The following is a 15312-nucleotide window of genomic DNA, read 5'->3' as shown; positions in this document are numbered from 1 at the left end:
GCTCAGTGTAGAATCCTAGATTGATAGGTATTTTCTATCTACACTGTGAAGATACTGTTTTACTGTCTCCTATATTCTGTTGTTTCTTTTGAGAAGTCAAATGGCAGTTTTATTTTTGCTCCTTTGAAGGTAATTCAAACCTTTCCCCCAAGGAGAGGAGGAAGCAGGGAGCAAAGGAAAAAATTAACAGGCTCAGATCATTTAACCAGTGAATTGGATAAGCATAGAGGAAGAGGAAACACTTCTCAGATCATTTAATTAGGTCTGTATAACCCTGATAGCAACATGACACAAGGATATTACATGAAGGGGAAAATTACAGTGCAGGTTCACTCAAACATTGATGTAAAAATCTTAGAAGTTGGAAGGTCAAATCCAGCAATGTATATAAAGGGTATACAGTGGTGAAATTGAACTTTCTCCTTGAGATTGGAAACAGAATATCCACTCTCTCTTTTTTCATTCAACATTTTTCTGGATGGAAAACTCTAGTGCAATAACTCAAGATGAAAAAATAAGTGGTAGGAAGATTGGAAAAGAAAAATGAAAACTGTGTCTATACAGAAAACTATAAAAGATAATTGAGAGAATTTTAGAAATAAATGGAAGAATGTACAGGTTCAATTTTTAGGACTTAGAAGTCAATTTCCCCCAAGTTGAGCTGCAGATTCACTACAATTCCAGTAAAGTTTCCAACAGTGTGTGTGGGAAGAGGACGGTGAGGGAGGGCAGCACATGAGAATTGGCAGCATTTCTATAATGTATATGGAAATAGAAAAAGTAAAGAACTAAAATCCCAAACAAAGTGAAGACTGACTCTACCAGACAGCAAAGACTTTTTATAAGCTAAAGTTACTAAGACTGTGGTACTGGTGCAAGTACAGTCAAATAGACCAATGAACTAGAGTCCAGAAATAGGTGCTCACCACAATAGCTAAAATTATAAGTGACAGTATCAATCACTGGTAAAAAGGTTGTGGACAAAGGGAACTCTCATACTATTGGTTACAAAGTACTTTTGTAGAATCACTTTAGAAAACTGGCAGTATCTGCTAAAATACATTTCCCCATATTCTATATTAAAACAGTTTTATTCCTAGGTATATACCCAGTATAAAAGTATGCACTGTTCACCAAAAGATATGCATAATGTCTTAGAAATTAATCTGTGGATAGTAGTTACCTTTAGGGAGAATGGAGAGATTAATGTTTGAAAGCAAGCATGAAGGACACTTCTAGATTACTGGTAAAGTTTTATTTCTTCACCTGGGTAATGGTTACACTTTGAGCTAGTCCACTGAGCTAGTTATATACTTTATGACTTGCACTTTTTGTACCTTGTTATACTTAAAGCCATCTCAAACATGCTTATGGATTATTGTTACTTCTAAATCAATCCAAACAAGTTAGTCTCTTAAAATGTGGGTGTTAATAACCCAGCTTATTTTAAGTTATTCAATTCAGGAAGCAGTTACTGAACATCTGTTTATTAAGTAGACATTTCAGGCATTAGAGATTGAATGGTAGTCCTTACCTTCCATTACAGAGAAAAAATTTAAGTCGATTTCTTTTACTATCTTAAGGACTGATAATAGTCTTTCATTCTACAAATATTTCTTGAGCATTAACTATATGCATAAATGGGAGTTAGGAATTGAGTGGTGATTGAAAGGGAGCCATTAATTTGAATAATTTCAAAGGAAAAAGTGAAGATGAAATAATTTTCTATAGCACGTAAAGATAAAAAAACCTTATGAATTCAAAACCTTCAAATAGGTGACATAGACCTCATTGCTTTCTAAAGATTCAAAAGTCTATAATATATTGTGGTATTAATTTCTAAAATTTCTCACAATTTTCCTACAAGAATATTTACTAAAACTAAGATTGTAATGGTTATGTCATGGAATTAATTTCCTATGAGGTGATAACAGTGTTCCTTTAATGTGCAAGTAAGTACTTACAAAGGTAAATACTGTTTGCTGGGCAATTTTGGAAGACGTCTGATTTTTTATTTGGAAGAAGTTACTGGGGAGATAAGCAGTATTAGCAAAAATTGAAAAAAATAGATGTATGTATCTTCAGAATGTGGAAAACTTCAGAATCCTGATGATATGACCTAAGCCTGGAAGTGGAATATTTTGTTTCCAGCCATGGTACACAAGTGCCAATGAAAGGACTAAAATGTATGCATATATAACAAATCAGATTTATGTGTTGGCCCCAAGGGAGTCAGGGGAAACCTTTGTTAGCAATGCAGAGGGTTTCTAGGAACAAGTAGAACAAATGTTGTTGGTTGTGGTTTGGAGAGGTGTGAAGTTAGAGTGTGTGGTGATTCACAGTGTCAGCCTATGGTGTACTTAATTATTTTTCAAAGTATTTTCAGTTAAAAAATATAAAAGTTCTGATCAAATAAGTTTAGGAAGTTATATCCCTTCTTTAGAGATTTATAATGTATATAATCAACTTATTAAAGGCCCTGAGAAATTCTATGGCAAATCACACTGCTTAATTTTGTGTTCTAATTTGGCTGTGGAATTTTCTTATTTAAATGAAAAGCTATTAGAAGGTTTTAAGTTAGGTTTTAGAGTAGGGATTAAAAAAATTAAGATCATGTTTTAAAACCTATTCCTCACTATAAACAAAAAGATTATTCTTCCAGTTATCCACCTTTCCTGTTACTGTAGGTGTTATTTAACAAGAAGGGAAAAAATATATACTAGAGTAGGAATAGAGCGTGGCCAGTGAAAGATCCTAACAATCTTAGTGTTGCTTAAAATTGTCCTCCAAAATACTTTTTATCTGCGTAAGAGAGAAAAAATGCCCCCAAATGAAGTATGGGGTACGAGGATGAGCCCAGGTCACAAAATTTCTGTTTTTTGAAGTTTGAGGTTTTATTTTTTTAATTCACAAAAATTTTGCATTCTATATCATAATTCAGTACTATGCTGAATTACAAGAATTATGTTTAAAATTACCTATCCTGAGGAAAACAATACCTAAAAATTTTCCTACTTGTTAATAAGCTAAATGCTCATGCATCCAGTTTATCGATTTTAGGACAAAGTGAGATGTTCACTCCTTGGCAGTCATCCCATGGCTAACCAACAAATGTTATAAATTAAGAGAGAGAGGTGAAATGCAGCTAAAAATGTATTAGTGTGTGGTTTTCATGCTACCATTGATTGATATTTCTTTAAGTGTATCCTCTTGATGAGAAGTCAAGTGTTAAAATGCTGAGAGAGATTGGATGGGATTAAAGATGATGGCATGAGAGGTGAGACAAAAACCTCCACCCCAAACCACATATAATATGAAAATATAACAAATACATCAAATACTGAAAGAGCAACAGGAAAGAAGGCTGTAGCAGACTGTCTACACCTGGGGAAAACAGCAGACCTCAAGGAAGAGGTTAATGTACCAAAGCCACAATCTGGAGAGATCCAAGCCCTTCCCCCACACCAGCTCAACAGAGGGAGGAAGAGAAATGGAGCAGGCAAGGGTTGGAGGCCTAGGACTGCTGAACACCCAGCTCTGGAGATCTGCTCTGGGAGTATGAACCTACATTACATGGTGCTCTGGAGATTAGTGGGGTTGGAAAGCTAAGACAGGCAAAATACTTGGAGAGACTGAGATTCCAGACACGTGTGGAAAACGGATCCACATTCAGCTGCTCTGGAACAAAAGAAAGGTGGACAGTATGAGAGACTTCCTAACAGCAAGAGGGCTGCTAAAGGGGCAAGTATTGCACAAAGCTTGCTGCTCAGGAGAAAGGACAGGTGAACAAAATTGTCCGGGCACATTCTGTCCAGTATGTTGGACACTTTAAGGAACTTCGGGTGCTCCCTCTCCCTGGCTGACTATGCAGCTACAAGGCACCCTATGAGGCACCCTACCAAGCCTGCTGTGCCTTCCTCCTGGCCAGTAACAGCTAGCAAACTGGCTGCCCCTGCCATTGCACCAGGCCAGCCAGAGGGCAGCACTGACTATAGCAGCTACAAGTGCAAAGCACACAGGCTTCTCGCTGCATGCTCAGCCCACTGGAACTGGCAGTGGAGACAGGCACTGCATCTGGAGAGCAGGAAAGACCACTTTCCTCCCCCCAGGCACCAGTGCCTCTCTGCTGCAAACCCTGGCATTGCTCCAGGAGCTGAAAGGCTCCAGAGAGTAGAGCACCTGGGCCCTAGAGGGCGCTACCTACAAATATGAAATGTCAAAGGAACCTGGTTCAAACCAAAATCCCACAAACACCACAAAGAGGGCCAAGTGAAACTGAACTCATCAATCTTCCTGAAAGATTTCAGAATAAAAATCATGAATGTGCTCATGGAACTACAGAAGACAACAACTCAGGGAGTAATTCATGAATGAGAAACATATGTTCAAGAATACAATATCTGAAATGAAACATACAATGAAGTGAATTAAAAGCAGATTAGAGGAGACAGTGTAAGTAAAATAGTAATTAGAAAACAGGAATGCAAAGAAGCCGAGGCACAGAGAGAAAAAAAGGATCTATAGGAATGAAAGAATAATGAGAGAACTGTGTGACCAATCCAAATGGAACAATATTCACATTATAGGGGTACCAGAAGAAGAGAGAAAAAGGGAGAGAAAGTGTCTTTGAGGAGGTAACTGCTGAAAACTTCCCCAATCTGAGGAAGGAGATAGTCTCTCAGGCCATGGAGGTGCACAGATCTCCCAACACAAGGGACCCAAGAAAGACAACACCAAGACACATAAATAAAATGGAAAATATCAAGAATAAAGACAGAGTATTAAAAGCAGACTTAGAGAGAAAAAAGATCACATACAAAGGAAAACCCATCAGGCTATAATCAGACTTCTCAACAGAAACCCTACAGGACGGAAGGGAGTGGCACGATGTATTTAATGCAATGAAGCAGAAGGGCCTGGAACCAAGAATACTCTACCTGGAAAGATTATCATTTAAATTTGAAGGAGGGATTAAACAACTTCCAGATAAGCAGAAGCTGAGAGAATTTACCTCCCACAAACCATCTCTACAGTCTATTTTGAAGGGATTGTTATACACTGAAGTGTTGCTAAGGCTAAATAGTGGTCACAAGAGGATACAAAACCAGAGTAAAGAAAATAGAACAATTAATTACTAGGCAGATGCAAAATCAAATCAGCTACCCCCAAAATCAGTCGAGATATACAAAGAGTACAGAATACGATACCCAACATATAAAGAATGGAGGAGGAAGAAAAAGGAGGAAACAAAAAAGAACCTTTAGATTGTGTTTATAACAGATTACTAAGTGAGTTAAGTTAGACTGTTAGGTAGTAAGGAAGTTACCCTTGAACCTTTGGTAACCATCAATCTAAAGTCTGCAATGGCAGTAAGTACATACCTACTGATAATCACCCTAAACGTAAATGGTCTGAATGCATCAATCAAAAGACATAGAGTCTGGATGAAAAAACAAGACCAACATATATGCTGCCTACAAGAGACTCACTTCAAACCTAAATACATACACAAACTAAAAATGCAGAGAAGGAAAAAGACATTTCATGCAACCAATAGGGAGCAAAAAGCAGGAGTTGCAGTATTTGTATCAGACAAAATAGACTTCAAAACAAAGAAAGTAACAAGAGACAAAGAAGGACATAATGATAAAGGGGTCAGTCCAACAAGAAGATATAACCATTATAAATATCTATGCAACCAACACAGGAGCACCTACATATGTGAAACAAATACTAACAGGATCAAAGGGGAAAATAGAATGCAATGCATTCATTTTAGGAGACTTCAACACAGCACTCCAAAGGACAGATCAACCAGACAGAAAATAAGTAAGGAGACAGAGGCACTGAACAACACATTAGAACAGATGGATCTAATGGACATCTATAGAACATTCCACCCAAAAGCAGCAGGATACACATTCTTCTCTAGTACACATGGAACATTTTCCAGAATAGACCACATACTAGGCCACAAAAAGAGCCTCAGCATATTAAAAAATATTGAAATGGTACCACTGAGCTTCTCAGACCACGAAGGTATGAAACTAGAAATAAATTACACAAAGAAAACAAAAAGGCCACAAACACATGGAGGATTAACAACATTCTCCTAAATAACCATTGTATCAATGACCAAATAAAAATAGAGATCACGTAATATATGGAGACAAATAACAGTAACTCAACACCAAAAAAACTGTAGGATGCAGCAAAGGCCATGCTGAGAGGGAAGTATATTGCAATACAGGCTTACCTCAGGAAAGAAGAACAATCCCATATGAATAGTCTAAATTCATAATTAATGTAACTTGAGAAAGAAGAGCAAATGAGGCCCAAAGTCAGTAGAAGGATTGACATAATAAAGATTAGAGCAGAAAGAAATAAAATTGGAAAGAATAAAACAATAGAAAGAATCAAATAAAGCAGGAGCTTGTTCTTGGAGAATATTAAAAAAAATAGATAAACTCCTAGCCAGACTTATCAAGAAAAAAAGAGAGTCTACTCACATAAACAGAATCAGAAATGAGAAAGGAAAAAAATCACTAAAGACACCACAGAAATACAAAGAATTATTAGAGAATACTATGAAAAATTATATGCTAACAAACTGGATAACCTAGAAGAAATGGACAACTTTCTAGAAAAATACAACCTTCCAAGGCTGACCCATAAAGAAACAGAAAATCTGAACAGACCAATTACCAGCAATGAAATTGAATTGACAATAAAAAAACTGCCTAAGAACAAAATCCTGGACCAGATAGCATCACTGCTGAATTTTATCAAACATTTAGTGAAGACCTAATACCCATTCTCCTTAAAGTTTTCCAAAAAGTAGAAGAGGAGGGAATACTCCCAAACTTATTCTACGAGGCCATCATCACTTTAATACTGAAGCCAGGCAAAGATACGACAAAAAGAGAAAACTACAGACCAATATCCCTGATGAACATAGATGCAAAAATACTCAACAAAATATTAGCAAATTGAATTTAAAAATACATCAAAAAGATCACCTGTCATGATCAAGTAGAATTTATTCCACGGATGCAAGGATGGTGCAATATTAAAAATCCATAAACACCATTCACCACATCAACAAAAAGGACAAAAAGCACCTGATATCTCCATAGATGCTGAAAAAGCATTTGCAAAATTCAACATCTGTTCGTGATAAAAACTCTCAACAAAATGTGTATAGAGGGCAAGTACCTCAACATAATAAAGGCCATATATGACAAACCCACAGACAACATCATATTTAACAGTGAAAAATACTGTTTTTTTCATACTTTCATACTTAAAGCTTTTCCTTTAAGATTGGGAACAAGACAAGGATGCCCACTCTCCCCACTTTTATTCAACATAGTTCTGGAGGTCCTAGCCATGGCAATCAGACAAAACAAAGAAATAAAAGGCATCCAGATTGGTAAGGAAGAAGTTAAAGTGTCACGGTTTGCAGATGACATGATATCATGTGTAGAAAACCCTAAGGAATCCACCCCAAAATTACTAGAACTAACAACTGAATTCAGTAAAGTTGCCAGATACAAAATTAATACACAGAAATCTGTTGCATTCCTATATACTAATGATGAACTAGCATAATGTGAAATCAAGAAAACAATTCAATTCACAATTGCATCAAAAAGAATAAAATACCTAGGAATAAACCTAACCAGGGAAGTGACAGACTTATACCCTGAAAACTTCAAGACACTGATGAGAGAAATTAAAGAAGATACCAATAAATGGGTATACATCCTGTGCTCATGGATAGGAAGAGTTAATATTGTCAAAATGGCCATCCTGCCTAAAACAATCTACAGAATCAATGCAGTCCCCATCAAAATACCAATGGCATTCTTCAACAAACTAGAGCAAATAGTTCTAAAATTCATATGGAACCACAAACGTCCCCGAATAGCCAGAGCAATCCTGAGAAGGAAGAATAAAGCTGGGGTAATTGCGTTCCCTCACCTCAAGTTCTACTACAAATCCACAGTAATCAAGACAATTTGGTACTTACACAAGAATAGATCCATAGATCAATGGAACAGAATAAAGAGTCCAGATATAAACCCACGCATATATAGTCAATTAATACATGATAAAGGAGCCATGGATATACAAGGGGGAAATGACAGCCTCTTCAACAACTGGTGTTGGCAAATCTGGACAGCTACATGTAAGAGAATGAAACTGGATTACTGTCTAACTCCATACACAAAAGTAAACTCAGAATGGATCAAAGTCCTGAATGCAAGTCATGAAACCATAAAACTCTTAGAAGACATCATAGTCAAAACTCTCTTGAATATGACCTTGAGCAACTTTTTCCTGAATGCATCTCCTTGGGCAATGGAAACAAAAGCAAAAATGAACAAATGGGACTTCATCAAGCTAAAAAGCTTCTGTACAGAAAAGTATGCCATCAGTAGAACAAAAAAAGCATCCTACAGTATGGGAGAATATATTTGTAAGTGACCTATCCAACAAGGGGTTAACATCCAAAATATATAAAGAGCTCACATGCCTCAACACCCAAAAAGCAAATCACCATATTAAAAAATGGGCAGAGGATATGAACAGACAATTCTCTAAAAGAAGAAATTCAGATGGCCAACAGGCATATGAAAAGATGCTCCATATCACTAATTATCAGGGAAATGGAAACTAAAACCACAATGAGACATCACCTCACACCAGTTAGGTTGGCCTATAATGTAAAGACTGGGAACAACAAATGCTGGTGAGGATGCGAAGAAAGGGGAACCCTCCTACACTGTTGGTGGGGATGTAAATTAGTTCTAACCAATGTGGAAAGCAATATGGAAGTTCCTCAAAAAAATAAAAATAGAAATACCATTTGGCCCGGAAATTCCACTCCTAGGAATTTACCCAAACAAAACAAGTTCTCAGTTTCAAAAATGTTTATTGCAGCACAATTTACAATAGCCACGATATGGAAGCAACCTAAGTGTCCATCAATAGATGAATGGATAAAGAGGTGGTACATATACACAATGGAGTACTATTCAGCCATAAGAATAAAACGAATTCTACCATTTGCAGCAATGTTAATGGAGCTAGAGGGTATTATGCTCAGTGAAATAAGCCAGGCAGAGAAAGACAAGTATCAAATGATTTCACTCATCTGTGAAGCATAAGAACAAAGGAAAAACTGAAGGAACAAAACAGCTGCAGACTCATAGACTCCAAAAAGGTAGTAGCGGTTACCAAAGGGGAGTGATGGGGGAGAGTGAGTGGGGAGGGAGGGAGAAGGGGATTGAGGAGTATTATGATTAGTACATATGGTGTAGAGCAGGTCACGGAGAAGACGGTGTAGCATAGAGAAGATAAGCAGTGACTCTATGGCATCTTACTACACTGATTGACAGTGACTTCACTGGGGTATGGTGGGGACTTGATAATATGGGCAAATGTAATAACCACAGTGTTTTTCATGTGAAACCTTCATAAGAGTGTATATCAATTATACCTTAATAGAAAATATACAGAAATTGTTTCTGACCTGCTGGTTTCTTTTATTCTAATCTCGGAAATTCTCTATTTTTTGAAAGAAGAGAGATGACTCGTGATGATATTCCTTTAATATATAAATTTCCAAGCTGTAGTTCTCACCATTTTCTTATACTTTCTCAGTGGTGTGGTTTTCTTCATATACAAATGAAATTACAGGTTTAAATGGCCCTAGAACAAGGTCAACTCTTCATTTCAAATGTAAACTTCAATTATACAGCAGCAATCATTTCATGTGCTCTTAAACACTCAGTTTTCCCTTGCATTTGTTAATTGAGATTACTATACCTGGAAAAACTATGTGCTAAATAAGCCATCACTCTCAGATACTCTTAATCATTCAATTTATTTTGGTTTTGATAGTTTAATATGATACTTTTTTATGTTAGTTTTGAAATATAACTAGAGAAGGGTGAATATGGTGAATATCCATATCTCCACCACATGAGTTGAGCTATGGAACATTGGTAGTGATTTAGCAGCATTTTGTATGTCCCTCTAATGGATCCTTCTTCAAAGGGGTGCCACTGTTTTGACTTGTGATAATCATTGCTTTTCTTTATAATTTTAATACCTATGAATGCATTTCTAAAAATATATTTTAAAAATGTCACTTAATTTTGCCTGATGCTATATTTTATATAAATAAAACCATATTGTACTTGTTTATGACTTGTTTTTACTCATATTTTTAAGAATCATCTATTGTAGTTAATTGTTTTCATTGCTGTATACTTGTCCATTATATGAAAATAACTTTTTAAATTAATGCTGATGATCCTTTAAGTTCTTTCCAGTTAGTGGTTGTTATAAAAATATTGTTCATACAGAATTTTGTACATCTCCTGCTGTGTGTGTGCAAGATTTTCTCTAGGGTAAATATCCTAGGAGTGACATTAGGTTATTGGCTCTGTTCAACTTTACTCGATGTTGCCAAACTAATTTCCAATGTGATTATACCCATTTATATTTCAACATGCATGGATGTTCCTGTTACTCTATTTTTTACTTTCTGATTAGTAGCTCATGATTTTAATTGAATTTCCAAGATTGCTAATGCATTCAAGCATGTTTTCATAGATATATTATTGACAACTTGGATTTCTTTTTTTGTGAAATGCCTGTTTCTTGCCTGTATTTCTGTTGAGTTGTTTTTTTATTATTTATTTATTAGTAGGAATTCCCATATATATATATTCCAGATACTAGGCCTTTGTTGGTTATATTATCACAAATATTTTCTCTAAGAAGTCCTTAATTTTAACATAGTCAAAGCGATATATAATTTATATCTTAAGAAACCCTTTCCTACCCTGAATTTGGGTACATATTCTCACATATTTCATTCTCAGGGCTTCATATGTTTGCTTTTCAGATTTAAGTCTTTAAATTTTTAGATATACATTTTAAGTATGGTACAAGGAATCTAATTTCTTTCCTTTTTTTTTCTTTTAAACAGGTAGATTACCAGTTGTTCCAGCACCATTCATTGAAAAGACCTTTCCAGTGGTGTCTGATTTTGGATTCTTTATGCAGTTCCCTGGGTCTATTTTTCCATCCCCATATCCAACATTACACTGATTTAATTACATAACCTAAGTGATACCTGTCAGGGAAAATCTCTGCTGCTTATTCTTTTACAGTGCGTTTTGGCTATTCTTGGCCTTTGCACTGCCATATACAATTTGTTAAATTCCACAAAATAGCCCATTAGGATTTTGATTCAGATTGCATTGCCTAGATAGATCTGTGTTGTCCATGTGGCTGTTGAGCCCTTAAAACAGTGGTGAGTCTAAACTGAGATGTGCTGTATGTGAACAATGTATACTAGATTCCAAAAACTTTGTATGACCAAAAGAATAAATTATTGCATTAATAACTTTTTTTATTGATTATATCTTGAAAATGATAACATTTTGGATTTATGGGATTAAAAATTAAATGCATTACTAAAATTAATTTTACCTGTTGTTGTTTTTTTTTGCTAAGTGGCTTACTAACAAAGTTAAATTATATTTGTTGTTCACATTGTGTGCCTATTTGACCACAGTGCTACAGATTAATTTGGGAAGCATCAAAACCTTTGCAATATTGAATATTCCAAACTATGAACATTTATTCAGTTTCCTTTAATGCCTTTCCCATAAAGATCTTACACATCTTTTGTTAGGTTTTATTCCTAGCTACCTGACTCATACATGGATAAGATTATTCCTTTATTGTGAAGAACACAGATAAGCAAAACAAACTATATACAAGTTAGTGAATTATCGATGCTAACACCTAAATAATCACCCAGGTCAAGAGGTAGAACACTGCCAGGACCCAAGAAGTCCCTCTCATCCTTTTTGGTTTCTCCCTCCCTTGCCCACCCTCAGAGGTAACCACTGCTAAAGTATCATATAAGGAAGCTATTAGACTGAGTGGCTTTACCGCTTGGCAGCCTTTGTAAGCAAACTGAAACCTAAACCAGAATAAATTTCTATAAATGCCGCACAGTTAAGAAATCAAAAACCTATGAACAACAAATCACAAACAGCTAACCAGGCTTTTCCAATTAAAGTAATTGCTTAAGCCAAACCAATCAAATAATTTCCTTGCTTTGCTTCTCGCCTGCTCTATAAAAGCCTTTCCCTAGCTCCTGACCAGAGTTTGCCTAGCCATTTTGAGTTTGGCACTGCCCAGATTCCAATCAGTGTTTGCTCACACTCTTCAAAATGTTAATACACCTCAGTTTATCTTTTGATAACACTATCCTGACTTCATGGTAATCACTTCCTTGATTTCTTTCCCAGTTTTAAAAGTGATGCAGACATCCTAAACACTATGGTTTTCGACTTCCCAAAAACTTAACTACTAATAGCTTACCATTGACCGACCAGTAGGCTTCCTGATAACATAATTTACAGTTTGAATAACTGTTTTCTTACAATAAAGTAAGCTAGAGAAAAGAAAATGCTTTTTCAAATTGTTGCAAATATCCAGAAAATATTCCAGTATATTTATTGAAATAAACCCACATAGTTCAAACCCATGTTTTACAAGGATCAACTGTATACATACATATGTGTGCACATGTACAAACACACACACATAATCTGTCATCTAAAGTCCAGTTAAAAATACCCAAATGCTGTATGAGTATATTCTTATTCATGATGAGAGGCATTCTTGGAGAATGTTACAGTTGGATATGCTTATGTTAAGAGTGCACAACTTTCACAATAGCCAAGATATGGAAGCAGCCTGAATGTCCATCAGTAGATGAAGGGATAAAGAAGATGTGGTACATATACACAATGGAATATTACTTATCCATAAGAAAAAAACAGATCCTACCATCTGCAACAACATGGATGGTGCTAGAGGATATTATGCTCAGTGAAATAAGCCAGGTGGAGAAAGACAAGTACCAAATGATTTCACTCATATGTGGAGTATAAGAACAAAGGAAAACTGAAGGAACAAAACAGCAGCAGAATCACAGAACCCAAGAATGGACTAATAGTTACCAAAGGGAAAGGGACTGGGGAGGATGGGTGGGAAGGGAGGGACAGGGTGGGGAAAAAAGAAAGGGGCATTACGATTAGCATGTATAGTGTGGGGGGGGCGCACAGGGAGGGCTGTGCAACACAGAGAAGACAAGTAGTGATTTAACAGCATCTTACCATGCTGATGGACAGTGACTGTGAAGGGGTATGTGGGGGAGGACTTGGTGAAGGGGGGAGCTTAGTGAACGTAATGTTCTTCATGTAATTGTAGATTAATGATACCAAAATAAAAAAAAGAGTGCACAACAGCCTCACTGCCAGCTACTATTGAAGTTTTGCTTATAAAGACAGATACTCAAGCCATTTTTTCTGGTTGACTCCAAATTTTAAAAAAAATTCATATATCTTGTAAAAAATTTCTTCACTTTGAAAATAAACATGCCTTTTCAGATATCACTAATTTAAGTATGGTAAACAGGGAGTAATAGAGAGAGACAGAGAAAGAGAGAGAAACACATTTCCATATACCTGCTAACACTTGGTATTGTCAGTCTTTCTAATTTTCCTTTTGTGGTTAGTGGTTAGTGTATAATGACATCTCATTGTAGTTTTTGAGTATGTTTTCCTATATTTTTTTAACCCTTTGGGTATTCTCTTTGGAACTGTCTCTCCTTGATTTTAAGAGTTTTGCATATATTCTGGAAATGAGTGCTTTGTTAAATATATGCACTATAAATATCTTCCAATTTGTAGCTTGATTTTACCTTCTAGGAGCCTTATTATCTTACTGTTCACTTGCAACTCTGTAATTTTCCTGGAATTAGTTTTTGTGTATAGTGTGAGCTGGGGACTAAGTCTCATTTGTTTTTCCCATATGAATGTCAGATTGCCCAACTTCAGTTATTGAAAAGTCTGTGCCTTTCACACTGCTCTGCAGTATCACCCTTTTTCCATATCATCTTTCTCCTTTACCTCCTATATCCTCTATCTATTCATATATGCATGGTTCTCTTTCTAGACTCACTATCCTATTCCACTTGTCTATTGTTCCATTCTTGAGCTAATACCACTGTCTTAAAACTGTAGCTTCATAATAAGTCTTAATGTCAAATAGAGGAGATTCTCCCACCTTGCTTTACTTGACTCTCCTGGCTATTCTTGCCCATCTGCATTTTCATATAAATTTCAACTTTTGAATATCCATGAAAAAATTGTTGTGATTTTGATTTGAATTGCTTTGAACCCATAGATCAATTTGAGAATTGACCCCTGTACAATATTGAGTCTAACAATCCATGAACATTGTGTATTGTTAAAAATCAGGATAATGATTATTTCCTTTTGTTTTATATAAATATAATCTTTATATTCATTCAACATCAGACTTGTGAGATTCATTAATTTTGTTACTTATAATTGTAGTTTTTTTATTAGTGCATTATTCCATTTTATGAATATCCCACAGTTTATATGTCCATTCTATTCTTGGTGGACATTCGTGTGATTTCCATACAGTTTGAGGCCAGTATGAACAGTGCTGCTATCAACCTCCTTACTCATGTCTTTTCATGCACATTACTTACACATTTCTCAGGGAGTTTATAAATCACCTGATTTTTAAGTTAAAATGGAAAGTGCCTGTGGCTTCTTCTTCTTCCGTTCCAACAATCCACACCATCAACTCTTTCATACATAAAATGCTTATTTCTCTTAAGAGATATTTTTCTAGATCTCATTTCTTTTCCTATGGTTCCTTTCTCAGATTTAAAATTTGGGTTGTTTTCGTACTTGTCCTTGCAAAACCTCTTTCATTTCATCTTCTGCCTCTAATTTGATAAAAAGTTCCTTTAATTCTCATAAATACTTTTAAGATTTTCTTTTTACATTTTTACATTTACCCAGGCATTCTGAGTGTTTTCAGGGGAACAGTTAACTTAGATGTCTAGCTATCCATATTACTAGAAATAGAATTCAATGTAATTCAACAAATATTAACCACTTACTATATATCAGGCTGTCTTCTAGGATTAGGGATAGAGTATTAAAAAAAAAAAGACGAAATTTCAGTCCTTATCCCAAAGTTCTCAACCAATATCTCTTCAAATATTCCTTCTGTCCCATTCTTTCTTTTCTCCTTGTTTTAAGCTTAAACATATGTTAAACCTCTGATTTTCCTCAGTTACTTTGTACCTATCTTTTACATCTTTATATCTCTCAATCCTGGTTTCTGGAATTTTTCAGATAAATATTCTAGTTTATTAATTCATGTCATGGA

This window comes from Manis javanica, chromosome 8 (assembly GCF_040802235.1).
Source record: "Manis javanica isolate MJ-LG chromosome 8, MJ_LKY, whole genome shotgun sequence".
NCBI lineage: Eukaryota > Metazoa > Chordata > Mammalia > Pholidota > Manidae > Manis > Manis javanica.
Note: the sequence above shows the minus strand (reverse complement) of the source record.